Source organism: Ammospiza caudacuta, chromosome Z (assembly GCF_027887145.1).
Source record: "Ammospiza caudacuta isolate bAmmCau1 chromosome Z, bAmmCau1.pri, whole genome shotgun sequence".
NCBI lineage: Eukaryota > Metazoa > Chordata > Aves > Passeriformes > Passerellidae > Ammospiza > Ammospiza caudacuta.
Genome location: NC_080632.1, coordinates 34,350,114 through 34,368,211, shown reverse-complemented (window position 1 = coordinate 34,368,211; position 18,098 = coordinate 34,350,114). Strand labels below are relative to the sequence as shown.

Genomic DNA, 18,098 nt, shown 5'->3' with positions numbered 1-18,098 from the left:
AACTAAATGGCAATGACATTCCAGCACTGGGAAACTTTTCTACACATGCCAGTCAGCAAGAGCTGCTGACACAGACCAGAGGCCAGCACAGGCTGCCAGTCTCAGTACAGACCCGGGACTACCAGCAGATTGCTGCTGCTGGTATGTCCCTGCTCCCCCAGCTGCTGCTGTTGGGAATAGCTACACTGAGACCTGGAGAGTGATGGGCACACCCCTCCAACAATTAATCGCAGAACCGTAGAATGGTTTGGATTGAAAGTATTCTTAAACATTATCAAGCTATAGCCCCACTAGCCGCAGGCAGACCAGGTATACCTTCCACCAGATCAGGTTGCTCAATGCCCCATCCAAGCTGGCCTTGAATACTTTCAGGAACAAAGTTTCCACTGTTTCTCTGAACATCCTGTTCCCGAGTCTCATCACTCTCAAAGTACAGAATTTATTTGTAATATCTAATCTAAACCTACCCTCTTTCAGTTTAAAGCCATTGGTCATTGTCGTATCACTAAATGACCTTGTCAAGAGTCCCTCACCAACTCTCTTACCCCCTTTAGGTATTGGAAGGCTGGTCTAAGGTCTCCCCAGAATCTCCTCTTTTTCAGGCTGAACATCCCCAGCTTGTTCAGCCTGTCTTCACAGGAGAATTGTTCCAGTTACTCCACATCATCTTCAGGGCCCTCCTTACGACTCTCTCTGACAGGTCCATGTCCTTCCTGTGCTGGGACCAGAGCTGATGCAGCCCTGCAGGTGGGGTCTCACCAGAGCAGACAGAGGGGCAGTACCCCCTCCATTGCCCTGCTGCCCACGCTGCTCTGGATGCAGCCCAGGATGTGGCTGGGTCTCCAGGCTGCACGTGCACATTGCCCAGTCATGTCCAGCCTCTCATCAACCAGCAACCCCAAGTCTTCTACCCATGCCTGCTCTTAATCCATTCTTCTCCCAACCTGTATCTGTGCTTGGAATTGCCACAACCTCTATGCAGGACCTACATGAGATCTACATAAGACTCTCAAGCCTGTCACAGTCCCACTGGATGCCATCCCTGCCCTCCAGCACATTGACACCACACACTTTGGCATTTTCAGCACAGCTGCTGAGGGTGCACTCCATCCCATGGTGTCTGACACCAACAAAGCTGTTAAACAGCTCTGCTCCCAATACCAGCCCCCGAGGACACCACTCACCACTGCCCTGCACTTGGACATTGAGCCTTGACCCCAACTCTTTGAGTGTGATCATCCAGCCAATTCCTTATCCAACAAGTGGTCCCCCTGCCAAACCCATGTCTTTCAGTTTAGAGACAAGGAACAGTGCCAATATTTTGTATAAGTCCAGGTAGGTGGTGTCAACTGCTCCTAACTACCAACTCTATAACCCTGTTAGAGAAAGTCATCAAAATTTTCAGGCACAGTTTGCCCTTAGAGAAGCCATGTTGGCTGGCACCAAACATATCTTTATTTTCTATGCACCAGAGCACATTTCCAGGAGGATCTATGCCCTGATTTTGCTAGGCACATGATTGGCCTGTAGCTCCCCTATAGTTAAACCACCATCTAGCTGCATGGATGTATCCTCTGCCATTTAGCTGATTCACACTGGTACTCAAGCCAAGAACTTCTTGTGAAGACAAACTCACCAGGAGAAAGAAAGCAAATTACTTTCCCAGATAGCAAAGAATGGGAATCTCTGCACACAGGGCAAGGAGAATCCAGTCCATTCACTCCCTCGGCATGCACTAATCTGACCATGGGCTTTGCTACAGAGTAGTAAAAATAGCTAATTTTGCTACAAAGTAGCAGCAACAAGAGGCCCAGCGGGCACAGAAAGTGAGATTTCAGGCTGGGGACAAGGCCACACCAAGCTGTTAAAACCAAGCAACAAGTTCCTCTCTCTTGACTAAGTCAAATGAACACTAACAGCAATTTCACACACTCAATCATCTTCTCAAGAGCAAGAGAAACTATCAGGTCTCAGTTTATCAATTCCACTTCTCTTAGGCCTGTCCCCTGCCATTTACACTGCCCCACCCCCCACCACACAGCCCCACAAGTGCAGGTAGAACATGCAAATTGCCCCAGCTAAAGAGCCAGTTGAAAGACAGCTGCCCGTCACACTAGTGTCTTTTGTTCTTGCAAAGCTATTTTTAATTCAGATCCGTTCAGTGATCCGATATTATCACAAAGCCTTATCAACAGCTGTGCAACCACAGCCAAAAAAGTGGCAAACTGCCATAACAGTTGTAGCATTTTTAGTCAGCTTTGTTTGGTGCTGAAGGCAACATCTCATTAAACTGCACTGCTCACCAAGCTGTAATCTTAAATGGCAGCAGTTTTCTTCAGCTCAAGTGGCACAGTTAACTAAGTTTCTGAAGCTGTTAACAAGGCTTAATAACTGTCAACTACTGCAAATTGCACCAAGATTTCTACTGTAGAAGGACATTGATTTTAAGTATTTGTGCAATCAAAGGATCTTTGTATTTGTGTTCATAATGCATAATATAATTGTGGTCATAAACTAAAAGCTCCACAAAAGGACATCAAGATAGACTTTTCAATTTATATTTTCCCTTGCCAAAATACTGCCAAATTCTAAGTTTGCACAAAGATAAAAGGTGCCAAGTGGAACCTGATTCCAGAAGCCTGATAGTTTCGGTTTTCATAGGATAAGTTTCATGATTCACAGCTAAATGGTCTCCTTTAGAAGAGAATAAAAATCATCCTACCAACACTGGGTCTTGATCTGCAGTCACACATTTCTTATATAGCACTGAATGAATCTTTCAGCTTCTGTGTCTCAGCTCCAGGGTCTGTTCTCCGATCTTAAAGAGACATTTTAAAAGGTACATCACTATCTATAGAATTTAAAATATTGCAGTTACAAGCATCACATAAAAAAACAGAGGGTACCAAGCAGGAGATAGGCCAGGTGGCACGCAATTGCAAAATACATGAATCTTGAGATAAAACAGCTAGCATAAAAATGAGCACAGTTAATAAAATGGCCATCATCCAGCACCTGCTTTACTAGACAGAAGCATCCTATGACTATGCAAATGCACAGCATCACAAAAAAATTTCCAAGTAACTTAGTTTTTTTTATTATGATGCAGATCATAGCTGTGACACTCTGAAGAAACTATTGTGAGCTTACTCTTACTTAAAAATTTCATATTTCAAAGTACAAAACACAAGCACATCTGGACAGCAGTGAAAATAAACCATGCACTTGCAACACTTGCAACTTCCTCCTACTTCACTGATGACAATAAAACAGACCAGCTTTACTGAAAGGAGGAAATAATAAATAGTTGTAAATTGTACCTTGCAACAGGTTGATATGGTTTTCCAGTCACTACTGGAGAATGAAGAAGGAACGTAAAAAAATGGAATTTCCAGTTCACTGAAGGAGGACTTCAAGTTTCTTGCTCACATATGAGGAGAAAAGGTCTTTTGGAACTGTAAAAATGTGAAGAATAGGACAATACATGTGACCACATAACCACAACAGGAATCTGCAGTGACAAATTACATACTTGATCTATTTAGAGAAAATAAAATTCAGAGTATCAGTGGTGTCACTACAGCAAATAATGACAGTACAAAACTGATTCAAATACAAATTACACTTAGAGAAGGAATGGTCAAAACTGTACCTAGAACCAAATGGCAGGATGCCCAGCAAAGAAGATGTGAAGACCATGATCCCAATTCCCACTTGCTACGGCCGGGGAAGACAACTTGAAAAAGCATTCCATTGCAGTTAACTTGTGTAGAGCTTGCTATTATCCAATATGGGGTTTTAATCAATAAAACACATATCCAACTGCTCATCAATATACTCCTAAATGCACATTTTATTTTGCTTGATCATTGAAGTTTGCTTTTCACCTTCTACAATACATAAATTTCAAATATGGCATCACATAACTACAAGCAGTAGAATCATAGAATCATTTAGGTTGGAAAAGACACTTAGGGTCACAGCTATTAGCCTGACTGTGCCAGGTCCACCACTGATCCATGTCTACCCAGCTTTTGAACGCGTCCAGGCATGAGGATTCAGCTACTCCCCTGGGCACTCCTCTCCAACGTCTGACCACCCTTCCCGTGAAGAAATTTTTCCTAATAGCTTATCTAAACCTTCCTTAGTGCAGCTTACGGCCTTTTCCTCTTTCCCAATTGTTACTGGGAGAATAGAACGACCCCTACTTAGCTACATCCTACTTTCAGCATCCCTTGCACTCCCCTGATCCTCGTTTTCTCCAGACTGAACAACCTCAGCTCCCTCAGCCACTTCTCACAGGGCTTGTGCTCCAGACCCTTGCCCAGCTCCATTGCCCTTCTGCAGACACCCTCCAGCATCTCAATGTCTGTCCTGCAGTGAGGGGCCCAGAACTGAGCATAGGATTTGAAGTGTGGCCTCACCAGTGCTGAGTAGAAGGGGACAATCCCTGCCCCAGTCTTGCTGGCCATACTATTGATGGTACAGGCCAGGATGCCAGGAGCCTTCTTGGCCTCCCAGACACACACTGGCTCATGTTCAGCTGCTGTTGACCAGCATCTCCAGGCCTTTTCCATTGGGCCCCTTTCCAGCCACTCTGCACCAGCCTGTAGCCCTCAATGGAGCTGTTGTGACCCAAGTGCAGGACCTGGTATGGCACATTGAACCTCATACCCCTGCCTTGCCCACCAATCCAGTCTGTCCAGATCCCTCTGCAGAGCCTTCCTACCCTCAAGCAGATCAAAACTCCTGCCCCACTTGGTGTTGCCTGCAAACTTACTGAGGGTATACTCAATCCTCTCATCCAGATCACCAATAAAAACTTTAAAAATTGACTGAGCTCTGGGAAACATCTCTTGTGACCAACCACCAGCTGGATGTAGTTCCATTTAACACCACTGCCTGAGCCTGGACATCAAGCCAGTAGTTTTAACCAGCAGAGAGGGCAGCTGGAAAAGCCATGGGTAGCCAGCTTCTCCAGGAGAATGCTGTGGGAGACAGCACCGAAGGCTTCAGTAAAGTCCAGGCAGCCTACATCCATAGCCTTTCCCTCATCCACTAAGCAGGTTACCTCCTCACAGGAGGTGGTCTGTAACAAAAGCAATCACACTGCAACACCAACAAGTACACATTCTTCAATCACTGTGTAGGACAAACCTTTAGGCGGGCTCTCAGCAATTGCTAGCACAGCATTGTATTGTGCAGGGTGCTGAAAAGGGCATAGAAGCTGTGCCAGCCCTTATCTACCCTTAAAACCAAATGTGAGCTGGGGGGAAAGGGGGAGGCAGTGCCCTGTAACCAGCTGCCCAAGGAAAGGTTGTTGCCAGTTTCTACTCTAAAGTAGCCAAGAATGCCAACACACCTAACGTGCCTTGGTTACACAGAATATAAACACACTGATTAGGTACAGTATGTTCAGGACTGGAAGAATCAGTTAGCACATTTTCAACAGCACATGGAGCACATAACATGACTCGAGAGAAAGCAGTTTTTATAGTTTCTAGCCCATTCTACTGGTGTCAAAAGTAAAAGAAAAAACCCTTTAGCTCCCTACAAGCTAGACAAGAAAGAGAGAAATCAACACCATTCCACAAACACACCCTATTACAGTAAAATATGTGACCAAATGCTTATTCTTAGGCACAGGTTTCAATTCTTCCAATATCAAGAATATCCAAACATATAACTGAAGACACCCTTTAACTACCGCCCAATGAATTTGGAGAAAGAAACTTCCTGCTGCTTTGAATGGCTAAAGGATCGATTCCCAGACTTAGAATTATTTTCAACTCCCTGTTTTATCTAATTGCAGGAAGGGAAGAATCAAGGAAAGAATGTAATGCAGTAAAATAAAAATAATTAAGAGGAACATATTTACAGTCCTGTTTTATTTTCTCCCAATAAATTACATATTAGACACTGATCTTTAAAAGCAAAAGAGGTTTGAATAATTGTGTTAAATTTTGGTTTTTCTGAATCAGTTTTGAAATGGCTGTAAGCAAAAAACCCAATAGATTATGGATAGGAAAAAATATCTGGGTGGAGAAAGAGGTGACAAATTAAGTACTATTATAGGTTTTGGAAGAGTCAGAGTAACAACTACATTAGGCATTCATCAGAACATGTATTCTCCACTTTGAAGATGGAAGAATTTTGAGACACAATTTAATGAACTTCATTATGAGCATCTCCACACTAATAAACCATGAGATAAATATCCTATAAATTTACATTGCTACATAAAAAAGTCCAGTGGGTGCTACAATACACATTCATAAATTTCAGAACTGTCAGTGCTCCTTAGGTTCATTTTAAGAAGAATTTCTGTGGTTTTAACATTGACCTAAGCCCTCTTCACGTTACATTATCCAAATGTTAGTGTCAAATCATCTACATAAATACACGACTCTCTAACAAAATAAAAGGAACAAACTCTCTGTTTCTTCACCTTAAGCAATATCCTTTCAGAAGTAATATGAAGCAAGTCTATTTACATTTCCTTAGGGAGAGATAACAACACCAACACCAAGTTTCCCTAAAGCAATAGTATGTACCATAGCTTAGCTTTTAAGAGGCAGCACTAAAGAGAAAAGAGAGAGGCAGAGGATAACCCAAAAACCTCTGATCACCTAAGCAGGGTATTGGAGAGATTGCTACTTTACAGAAGACACTTTATGGTACTAACACGTAAGTTTACTATTTAAGGACTTTCCTGCTATCGGGCTCTATTCGGCAAAACCAGCCTCTTGGGCAAAGAGTCCCAGTTCAGCCCCGCTCTCCCTGCAGCGCCAGCCGGACCTCCAGGGGGATCGCTGCGTGCACCTGGAAAAGCCCGTTCAGCTGCAGCAGAGTCCAGTCCCTAAATGGCCAGCGCCTCAGGCACGCAGGAACCCACCTCCCACCATTCCCCCCCATGCTGCTGGGTGCTCCTTTTTCTTAAAGTGCTGCAACCCCACAATTAAGAGACTTAAAAGTCCGTGGAAGTTTAGACAATCTCCCCCCTCCCGAAACGAAGACAGACAGACCGACAGACACACACATAAGTACACAGCACAGGAACGAGACACGCTTTCCGCCAGTCCCTCAGGCCCCGGGCGCCGGCGGGGCTCCCGGCGGGGACAGGGACCCGCCGCCCCCGGCGCGCCTCAGCACTTGCCCCAGCCCGGCTCGGGGGCCCCGCCAGCCTCCGCCCCGCGCCGCACGCCTTCCCCCCCAGCCCTTCTCCCTGAGGCAGAACTGGACAGCAATAAAAACATAATCAGACTAACCCGGAGAGCCCGCACCGCAGTCCCCGGGCACGCCGCGCCCGCCCGTCCGCAGCCGGGGACACACGGCGGGGCAGGGCAGGGCAGGGCAGAGCAAGCTCCGCGCTGCGCGCGGCCGGACCGGCACCGGCACCGGCACCGCTCCTGCGGGGCGGCCCCTCGCCGCCGGCGCCCCGCCGAGCGCCCCGAGGCCGGAGAGGGGACCGAACTGCCGCCCCCGGCGCTGCCGGCCGGCACTGCCGCGCTCGCTCACCTCCAGCGCAGATGACGGCGGGAGGCGGTGCCGCGGCACGGCTCCTCCCGCCAGCAGCTCCTCCCTCCCGCCCGTGCCGGGGCCCGGCGGCGGGACCGCTCGGTGGGCGTCCGGCCAGGCCTCCCCGCCCGGGCCTCGGCCGCTTCCCCTCGCCCTGCGGATGAGGGCGCTCTGGGAGCTCCGTGCGGCACGGCCCGGGTGAGCAGCTGGCCTCGGTGGTCCCAGGTCCGCGGGAGACGCGTCTGGAGGCGCTGTGAGGGCTGCGCGCCGCTCTGAGGCCGTGCGAGGCCGCGGTGCTGCGCCGAGAGTGACGGCACCTGTTGGCGCCTTTGTGACCGGGGGCTCTAGCTCCACTGCTCACACTAAGAAATTTCTCCCCGACTAAATTTCCTCTCTTTCAATTTGTACCCACTAGTCTTCGTCTTAGCTCTCTCTTCATGACCAAGGGTTCAGCTTCCCTGAAGGCCCCCTTCAAATACTGGAAGGTTGCTATGGGATCTCCATGCAACCTTCTCTTCTGCAGGCTGAGCTGCTCCAGCTTTCTCAGCATGTCTTCGCCCCTGTTCTCAACCCCTGTTCAGGGCTGAGCCTTTCAGCCTGGACCAGAGGTCAGGATCAGAGGAGCAGGTCACCCTCCTTGCCTCTCATTTTATTTCTCCTCATTTGTCACATTTGAGCTGCGAATTCTGTTTCTCATATAAAACTGCTTTCTGGGCCAGCCACTAGCAGACATGCAGCCTGATGAGGACCACTGGCATCATCCACCTGGTCATTCCTATCCATGCTGAGAAGGCAAAAATTACAGATTATTAATTCCCCCAACATGTACTTTCCATGTTAAGTTTTTCAGGCCTCAGGAAAAAATTGAGGGGGAAGAATTGAGGAGGAGGACAGTGAGGAAGGATATAAATCAGTGTAAATTAATGACTGTGGAAAGAAAGCTGTGAGAAAAAATGTGCAAAGATTTCCTGCTGATGAAAATGGGAGGTTACTGGGGCTTCATCTGCAACACTGCTGCATGCAAGAAAATGTCACTCCTACAGGGCTCTGGGCCCTTCTCAGGGAGCATAGTGCTGGAGCTGAATTGCTGCTGTGTGAAGCAAGACTGCACAGTTGACTGCTGCTTGAGAATAGTTAAGAACCGTAAGCTGCTCAAGACCTTTTTGTTCCTGGTAGAATAGACTACTCCTAAGCTACACAACATGAGTGCATAATAGCTCTGCATTTATAGCCGTAATTGCTGATATCGGACAGGCTGACTCATGCACATTGAATTCCAAGTGCAGAAGGAACTATTGTGTGCTGGTGTGTGTTAAAAGAAGAAATAACATAGCATTTCAATGTTCTGCTTTTATTTTTCTTCCATTTTGTTTAAGGTCCTTACTTCACTCCGGTTTTTATCTTCCATGATATTTGTAAAACAACTTTGTCACATGTTTACCCAAACCTATGTGCAATAGCCGCACCACTTAGAGGCTGTGGCTGCCCTAGGTCAGAGCCGCAAGAGAGATTCCTGGTAAACTAGCTTCATCCACTGATGCTTCAGTTTGTGCTTTTCACAGCAGTAGGAGTACAGTGGCTCATATACACTGCAGTCAGATGTGCCATCTGGCTCAGCTCTGAATCTTTAGAGTGGTTGGCATTTTGTTTAATGTATTCAGAATCTGCAGATTTAACTAGTTTCAAATAAAAAAATGGAAGATGAGAATAATCTAATACTATCAGGTCTTCTCAAAATTTCCTTTCAGATTTTTAAAGTGAACTGCTTCATATTATACATATTATATTTCACTTCAGTGGGCAGGATTAAACTGTCTTACAGAACTCTTGCAGAGGAAGTTTTAAGAACTGCAGATAGTGGTGACGCTGGTTATATATGACGAACAGGGAATACCGAGTCCCAGGCCCTGTTCCAAGAGTGAGCAGAACCCCTGACTACTCTACTTTTGAAAAAGCATCCTAAAGCAAGAGAAAGTTTCTTCTTTCTTCTTTGTGCTGAACCAAACAAGTACCCAAACTTTTTTTTCCATGCCTGCATATACTCTCTAATGGTGCTATATGATATAAGTAAACTCTCAGCAAATGACAAGTTATGTATCTCATTTACCATGTTTTTCTTCTCACACTCCCAGGGTTTCCTCAGAGTGCTCTGAGGTCTGCCAGCTACATGCAGGTGTACAAATATGAGACAGATGGGGCAGGAGTTGCTGCTAGTTGTGGTACTAGATTGCTTGTTTGTGGGGGCCTGAATATATGTATTGTTATGGAGAGAGTCCCTGTTAAGATCTATATATTGTAAGATCTGTGTGGGTCCGAGTTACTCCAAACGAGCTACAGCTGCAAAGTCCTTAGCTGGGCAGCAGCTGTAGCTTGTGAAGGTAACTGGAATAAATAGGGGTGGGTCAAGAGCCCAGGACAAGCTGCTGAGAAGACACACAAAGAGAAGAACAGCTTGGTACAGTATGGGACCTGAGAAATATGAATACAACAGTTGTTACAATCTAATTTTCTACAATTATCATTTTAGTAGATTGCCCTCATCATGGTTTATGTCCAGCTGGCAACCAAGTGCAACTCACTCACTGTCCCTTGGGGTAGGAGGGGGGACAGAATCAGAAAAGTAAAAGTAAGAACACTTTGAGGTGAGATAAGGACAGTTTAATAGGTAAAGCAAAAGCCATGCATGGAAGCAAAGCAAGACAAGAAATGCACTCATTTCCCATAGGCAGACAAGTGTTAAACCATCCCAGAAAAGCAGGGCTTAGTCAGGTGTAACATTGATTTGGGAAGACAAACACCATCACACCCAATATCCCAGGTCCTTCACCCTTCTTCCCCCAGCTTTATAAGCCAAGTGTGACACCATGGTATATTTTTAATTCTCTTGGGTCAGTGGTCCCAACTGTGTCCCCCTCCTAGCTTCTTGTGCACCCTGTTGGTGGGGTCCCTTGAGGAGCAATAAAGGTCTTGTTGCTGTCTAAATGCTGCTCCACGGTAACAAAAACATCCCTGAGTTATCAACACTTGTTTCCAGCACAAATGTAACTACTGTAAAGAACATTATCCCTTCCCCAGACAAAATTCCGTACCGAATTCCATGTAATGCTGCTTAAAGCATACAAAGTAGTGAGGTAACTGCAGAAAATCTGGAGCTTCAGGGATAGTCAAACACATTTTTCTTCTTTGTATAATCACTGTTCAATGGGATTGATGATGATGTTTATATAGAGGACATTTATGACATTCCATACCAATGTATTTATTCACAAAATATCTGAGATGGGAAAACTACTATTATTTGCTTTTATATAAGTGTGATTGAAGACATATTAACAATATACTGAAGTCAGTTTTAAGACTCATAGTTCTAAATCAAAAACGCTGTGGCAGAGTGATGATCTGGTATAAACATGTTTTTCTGGTTGAGTCTCTTTCAGACAATTCATAGGAATTAGTTTTATGCTGATTAGTTTTTACTTTACAACTTACATTCTTGTTGGTGTAGGGAGAAGTATAATTGTATGTCATGCCTAAGCCAGAACAAGTTTATGCTACCAGGAGAGCCAGAGGTGCACAGCTCCACTGGATGAATTTTGATAAAACCATCAGTAGTTGCAGCTGGATCATTTTGCCAATGCAGAATATTTAAGATTTTTCTTACATCTTCACTTTGTCAAAACTTTTGCATAAGGATGGCAGTACAGAGTGCTCAGTCACTGCAGGATACTAAAGTTCTAGTTATCTCCACCAGAGCAGTGAGATCAGATAATCCAAGTAATTTTTTTGTCTTACCATCCTTGAACCAGTGCTGATCTGAGCTACTAACTGCGGAAGTTCAGAGTACAGAGTCCAGCATACACACAGATAATATTTTAGGCCCACATTAGTAATGTCATTTTTAGTTTCCTTTGATTTTACATGTCTGGTAAGCATGAACCAATGTTTGAAGGAAAGTTATAAAATTGCACTTAGGAAAATCTACTTTTTTCAGACTTAAAAAAAATAAAATTCAGAAACAATTTCTAGAAATCTGCAAATGCAGTAAGAGCTGCTGCTTAGAGTCTTCTGAGTAGCAGCGGGTAATGAAACCTTTTGCTTCAAAAGTCTCTCTCCAGAATATGACTTATGCAGGAAGTAAAACTAGGCATGCTGTTTCAAGACAGAAAATAATGTGTTAATTTGGTGAGATTATTTTTCCCTATAAATGTAACGAACTATAAAGACTTCTATTTCTTCTCTTAATTAAAATAAGCAATTTTCTTTACTGTGTTTCTCTCTCACCACAAACAAGCAAGATATATTAAAAACCAGAACCATATAGTTTTCCCCTTCTGAAACTGATTTGATCAGCTTATGAATACAATAAAATTATATATATTAAAATAATATTGAGCATGCTCATTAAGGATACACTTTAGAGGGGATTAATAGTATTAGTTTCTTATATTTGTCTGGACATTTCCAAGGACAAGGAAAATCCAAGGACATTTTCTCCTTTCTGTCTAGAAATTGCAAATTTATATTATTGCATACTATATGTCATATCAGAATGTCAGCACTAAGCCTGCATTTTTTTGTTTGCTGAAAACAAAGCAGGGCACAAAGCCGTTTAAAATGGTCCATAACGCTTTTAAGAGAACACACCTTATTTGATCGGGATTACTGAGACTTCTGATGACTGCTTTCAGGTGATAATGAATCTCTGGTAGCTAAGAACTGATTGCTTGTGCCAGCCTACCCTCCCACAGTTTTCTTTTTAATTTGCTTTTTGTTTTACTCCACAAGCAATGTAGATAACTGAGCAGAACTAGGCAGTCAGTTTTGCTGTAGAAATCAGAGAGCTCTTCATACAGCTACTCACATGAGCCACAATCATTTAGACAACTTTTGTCTACCAGTTGACAAATCTATCATCCTGATCTCTTCTGTTAAGCAAAACTAACATCTTTTTACTGTTGGCATTATTATTCTAAATAGAACAGGTGTGCTTTTCTGAAAGATGGGAAGCTGTTTCCTCCCTGAATCTCTTTCTTCAGCTTTTGGTACGACTAACATTACAATTAGATTCAGTATTTCTGGATTCCTCACTCATGACTCCATCATTTTAGCCACCTGCATATCTCTGCACTTGTGCTTAATGAACTTTATGAACAGTTCTGGAGTAAGCTGTATTTTTTTTTATTTTTCTTGTAACTGTTAGGTTCTAGAGCATGCTAACCACTTGCAGGCAGGACTTCTCATCTGTGTTGCCATTATTTCCTGTTTTCCTGAAGAATATCACACAATCTAAGATAGGTCCATGAAGAAAATTGTATGTAAGACAAAAAAGATGGTAAAAACTTTCTGAAGGTAAAAAAGAGAGAAGCATCTGCATAAGTTAAAATTCCAGCACTGCCAAACGGAGAGCATACAAAGTTCTGGCAGTTAATTAGTTATGTTTTGCAACATGTTTGCTGGAAAACTGAGCAGTGTTGAGCTCTCCTAGCTGTCAAAAACTAGATGACATTGGTTCTGTTTCCCAGCTCAGGGCATGCACCCGAGGTGATTGAATCACTAGAAATTTCTGTGGAATAAGAGTAACAGATAAATTCTAAACCAGTCCTTCATTTCCTGCTAGTTTCATTGCTTAGCATACATAGATGCAAACTGGTTCAGAGAAGGGGAAGAGATAAGTAAAATGTTAATGTTGTCTAAATGCTTTATTGACTAGTCTTCTAGTTTCATGCTCTTTAAAATAAGTGTAATGACCGTAGAAATATCATTTTAGATAAAAGGATGATTTGAACTCACCTTTTTAAAAACCATCAGATTTAAAGTGAGATTGCATTTATAAAGGTTTTACATGTTCACTAATTATACAGTCATTAATTCACAATAATTTGCATTATTTGGAGTATAAGAATTCTGCTTCATATCTGAAGTAATCCGGAAAATGGAATTTAGAATATGTGTTTGCATCTTTAAATTCTACTAAATGTATTATGATGCAAACCCAGCAACCAAACAGCCAAAAGCAGGTATTGGCCTGTAGCATGTACCCTGCAGACTTTGTCTGGTTTTTGTGGCTTTCTCCTTCTCAAAGCTGTGTTTTCTCTTAAAGGCGCTGAATTGAAGTATGGTAGTCTGAGTGCATGTTTCAGGTTTCTCTGAAAATGAAATATAAAACCCAGTTTACTCTCTAGCAGAGCAAGACTGTCTTTCAGGGCAATCAAATAACAGTGCAAGATCTTCCATGTAAAGAAATGTTTTCTTCCATGCTTGGGATTCTGCCCCCTCTGATTCTGCCCCCCTCTGAATCATTTGGTTTTAGTCTCTCAGTGCCGTTTTATGATTTTCTATTTAAACAGTATCTAATCTTTAGAGAAATATGTACTCAAGATTTATGTCAGAGAACTTAATCATGACATGCAGTACACTTTCAGTGGGTGTTGGCACCATTTAACTGATAAAATCCTGCTCTTGAGGTAGACACATATGTAAAGCTGTGCTTACATATATGGCAGAGAGGAAGAAAATTCAGTTTCTAAGAGTATTCAGAAGTGGATTGCTCAGATACCAGTAAATTCTCTTACTATTTCAAAACATAAAAATGTTTTTGCAATTACATGCAAGTTCTATGGTGCTAATTTCAGAAATATGTTCAAAGTGTGAATCTTTATCAGTTATTACCAGGACTAGAAAGTATTTCTTTATTTCCTAGCTAAACAGAAGTTCTAAACCATGAGACATATCCTCTGCTGGACATGGATTTTTTCCTCCAGACACATTCCTTTATAGCTGCACAGAAACAGGGTCACAGTGTATTTCTATTGCTATATCACATCACCATATTGGAGAGAAATGTTGGTACACTGTATTCCTGTGCTAAGGCTCTCTCCTGTGTCTGTGGCTCAGCCCTGTTGGTGCTGTGCAAATACACTGAAGGGAACTCTGGTGCCAGTTACAGCAGAGGCACAGGCAGCTGAATCAGCCCAGGCTAAGGATGATCCTACACAGGTAGGGTTCCAAATGCAATGTCTCTCAGCATTACCTGTAAATCATGATAATTAGGCATACTTTGCTAACACTGCATGAGATGCTATATTAGGCCTTGTGAGCAATCGAGTAAATGTCCTGTCGTTAGCAAGCTACTGCTCCTAAATCTGTGGAAAATGCTAAAAAAAAGGTGTTGGTAATTGTTTCCAGTTGCAAAAGAAAGAAAAAAATACTAAGCATAGCAGAACAGACAGAACCAGAGGGACATGAAATAGGTTTGTAAGAATTCAGAATTCCTTCTCTGCCCCTGGCTAAAATCCAGCATATTCAGGAGAATTACTTTCAGTGTCTGAATCTTCTTTTTACTCCATCCATTGAAACTGTGTATCTGGAAAACCTTCTTGCGACTGTTCTACTATTCAGTGATCTCCGCGCATTCAGAACTTGGTGTTTGAACAGAAGACTGTCAAAGGTAATGGGACTAAAATGCTGAAAATGTGTCTCTGTGATAAAGTCATCAAAGAACTATGGATAAAATTTTGACTATATGTTCTGGAGTTGCACACATGACCTAATTGCTAGGTTTTACCATACTTCTGACTGGGATATCTCCTGAAAACACTGGAATGCGATTATGTTAGAATGTTAGATTATGTTTAGATTATGTCAGAAATTTTTTTTCTCTTTAACCTGTTAGTTTTGCTGTAGATAATGGTATCATTTTAGACTGAACATTTCTGCTGAGCTTTTCCATATAATCACTGTTTATTGGTATTCAAATTCAAACAACTTTTAGAGAAAAGAAACATTGAAATGCAGAGAAAAGTTCAAATTTTGTTTCTTTTACACTCATGACTACAATTCATCTCTCTGTGGCCTAAAATTGAAGATGAATTTGAAAATGTGGCCAGGAAACATTAATGGCGAATAGGTCTGCATGTCTAAAAATCAGATGTCCTTCACCTGAAATCAACTGGCTATTAAGAAACCTGCTCCATTTATTGAAAAAAAGAAAATAGGCTAGACTCACATTCTTGTTAGTGCTTTTGCTTTCCAAACTTAATTTGAGTTCTTCATTCACAAAAATGAAAACTTGTCTTCATTTGGTGTGAATTATACCATTGGGAGAAAAGAGCAGCCAAAACAATAAGAGACGAAAGATTTTGAAGAAATCTGTAAAGAACAGAAACCCAATTTCTTTCACCAATAGGTTTGTTCAATGTATTAGACTTTCTTCAGCTAGACAGAACTAAAATAACAAAGCGTTCTCACTTTTTACTGGCTTGGCTGTAGTAGGTAATCTTTTTGCTCTGATTTTCACCTTTCAAATCAGTATATCCTGTAAGTACATGTAGAGTCTCAGCCAAATGAGAATTAAGGTATCCATGCATACCTCAGAGCAAGGTTTTTTACTGCAGAAACTCTTTTCTAGTAAAGTGACTAACTGTCACTGAGTTTGTTAGCAAAGAAAGGATCATTTTCTTCTTCATACTAACATGATGACTTTCAGTACCTAGATCATTGTACAGCCCCACTAATTTGCTGTGGACTTCTCACGGAAATAAGCACTAACCCCAGGCATGGGACTGCAGGAATACATCACACAATATTTATGATAATTTAGGAGGAATATGATTGCCATTATGATAAAAAGCCAGTATTATTGACTATAATAATACTGCATAACCAAGATCAATCCAAACTTTGCTCCTGAACTGCTGCCACTTTACTAAAGCCTGAATTCATAAAAGAGCTTTTGTACATGACTAGTACAAAAAAAAGTACCTTTTAATTGGGGTGAAGTCAGATTCCTATAGTGCACAAGGAGACCTGAATTCTAGATTATGTGCACGTACAGATCTCACAGCTGTATCACTTGTTTGGATAAATCACCAAAATCTTGAATATATTACCTATGACTAGTGAGTCTGAGATAATGTTGGGCTTTTCAACATATGTGCCTGTAGACTCTTGAACTTTCTCTCTTAAGCTGTAAATGGTTTTATGAAATAGAAAATGGACTTGTAGAAATATAGTCTCTCAAAGATAAGCTTTATAGATTCATGTACCTTTTCCCTTTTCACAGAGTCACAAATGGGTCATGTTGGTAAAGGCCACAGGGTGACATCTGGTCCGACCTCCCTGCTCAAGCAGGGGCATCCCAGAGCACAAGGCATTGGATTGTGTCCAGACAGTTCTTAAATATTTCCATATCTCCAGGTTCTACAACCTCTCTGGTCAACCTGCTTCACTTTTCTTCTATGAAATATTAAATTCTTTGTTAGGTTAAGAGTGTGCAAGTTTATTTATTTCGCTTAAATTTGTTGGTGAAATAAAATCTAAATTTTATTTCACCAACAAACCATGTTGGTTATGTGGGTGGAGTAGTAACAATGACTAAATGGGAAATATCCAAGGACTTTTTCACGGTGACTTCCTTCTTTGAACTTTGTACTTGGAAACAGTTCTTGTCAGTATTTCACTTTCTCTCTTAAAGTGGTAAAAATAACCAGAAGCAGAAATGCTTCTTACTTTCTCTATTGAAAAGGGTTTCTCAGCTTCCACGTAAGAAAATATTTACAAAATTTATCTTAAAATTTCTGCTGCTAAATGCCTGGCAATGTGTAAAATCTTAATTCATGCAAAAGGAGAACTTGCCTGCCTGGACAGCTGTGAAGTCAGGTAGCAATGATACAGCATGTATGTTTTTCCCAGACACAAGGAGACCCCTACAGTGAAACATCATAACCTAAAGCTCAGCATTGCACAGCTTTCCATACATAGGATTGCTGAATTTGTAGTAATATATATTTATATGTGTGTATGTATAAAATGATGTCACAACTGTTTGTTTGTTTGGGTTATAGATCATCATTTTCCTGTGATTTGGTGTTCATTCAAACAGGAAAATGTGTATTAGCTGAAAGATATTTGCCAGGTGATGAAAAGCAGAATGTGGAGTTGGGGGGCAAGGGGAATTTCTGAAGTTGTAACTTAGTTAACTTTTTTCAGGCCAGTGTTTCCATAAACTGAAATTCCAAATTTACTTCCTCTTAAATTGCTAACTGTTTAAATACTAGGTCTGGTTTTTTTTGTTTTTTTCAGAGATGGATGACACATTTTCCTCTCAGTTCTGTAGTGCCAAGGGCAACAGAAATCTAGTCATCTACAAACTTGCTACACTGTATTTCAGACCATCAGTTTCTCAGGAGATATTTTCAGATTATGTCAAGTCACAATTTCAATTTCTCTTTCTTAAGGTACCAATGCCCTTGTTGCTATGATGGTTTCATGTTTGGCAGTCAATGAACTGATTTTATCCCTATGAAGTGAAAGGTCAAAAATAAGCTATATAAATTGTATTTGTTATAATGAACTTTTTTGCACTGTGAACCCAGGTAGTAAATATTGAATGTGTTAGTATTCCCCCGCCTAAAAAACAACAACAACAAAAACTAAAAAAAAAAAACACCGACCCCCCCCCCCCGCCCCACACACACACACACATGTTTAGGAAGTTTATTTGATGAAGTCTAGTCATTTCTTGGTGTTAGCAAATTAAATGATAGTCCATTAGCATAGGAAGTCAATAAAGTCTTATTGTA

General features: G+C 42.0%; 1 protein-coding gene across 1 annotated transcript in view; it reads right to left on the bottom strand.

Moving 5' to 3' along the window:
- PIP5K1B (phosphatidylinositol-4-phosphate 5-kinase type 1 beta) overlaps nt 1–7,502 on the bottom strand; it is a 97,017-nt gene extending 89,515 nt beyond the window's left edge. Inside the window, exons 1-3 of the mRNA XM_058823574.1 lie at nt 7,269–7,502; nt 3,321–3,455; nt 2,723–2,818 (exon numbers count right to left, since the gene is read on the bottom strand). The gene's annotated coding sequence lies outside the window, so the exon portion shown is untranslated. The remainder of the gene's footprint in view (nt 1–2,722; nt 2,819–3,320; nt 3,456–7,268) is intronic.
- Nucleotides 7,503–18,098: the final 10,596 nt, after the last annotated feature.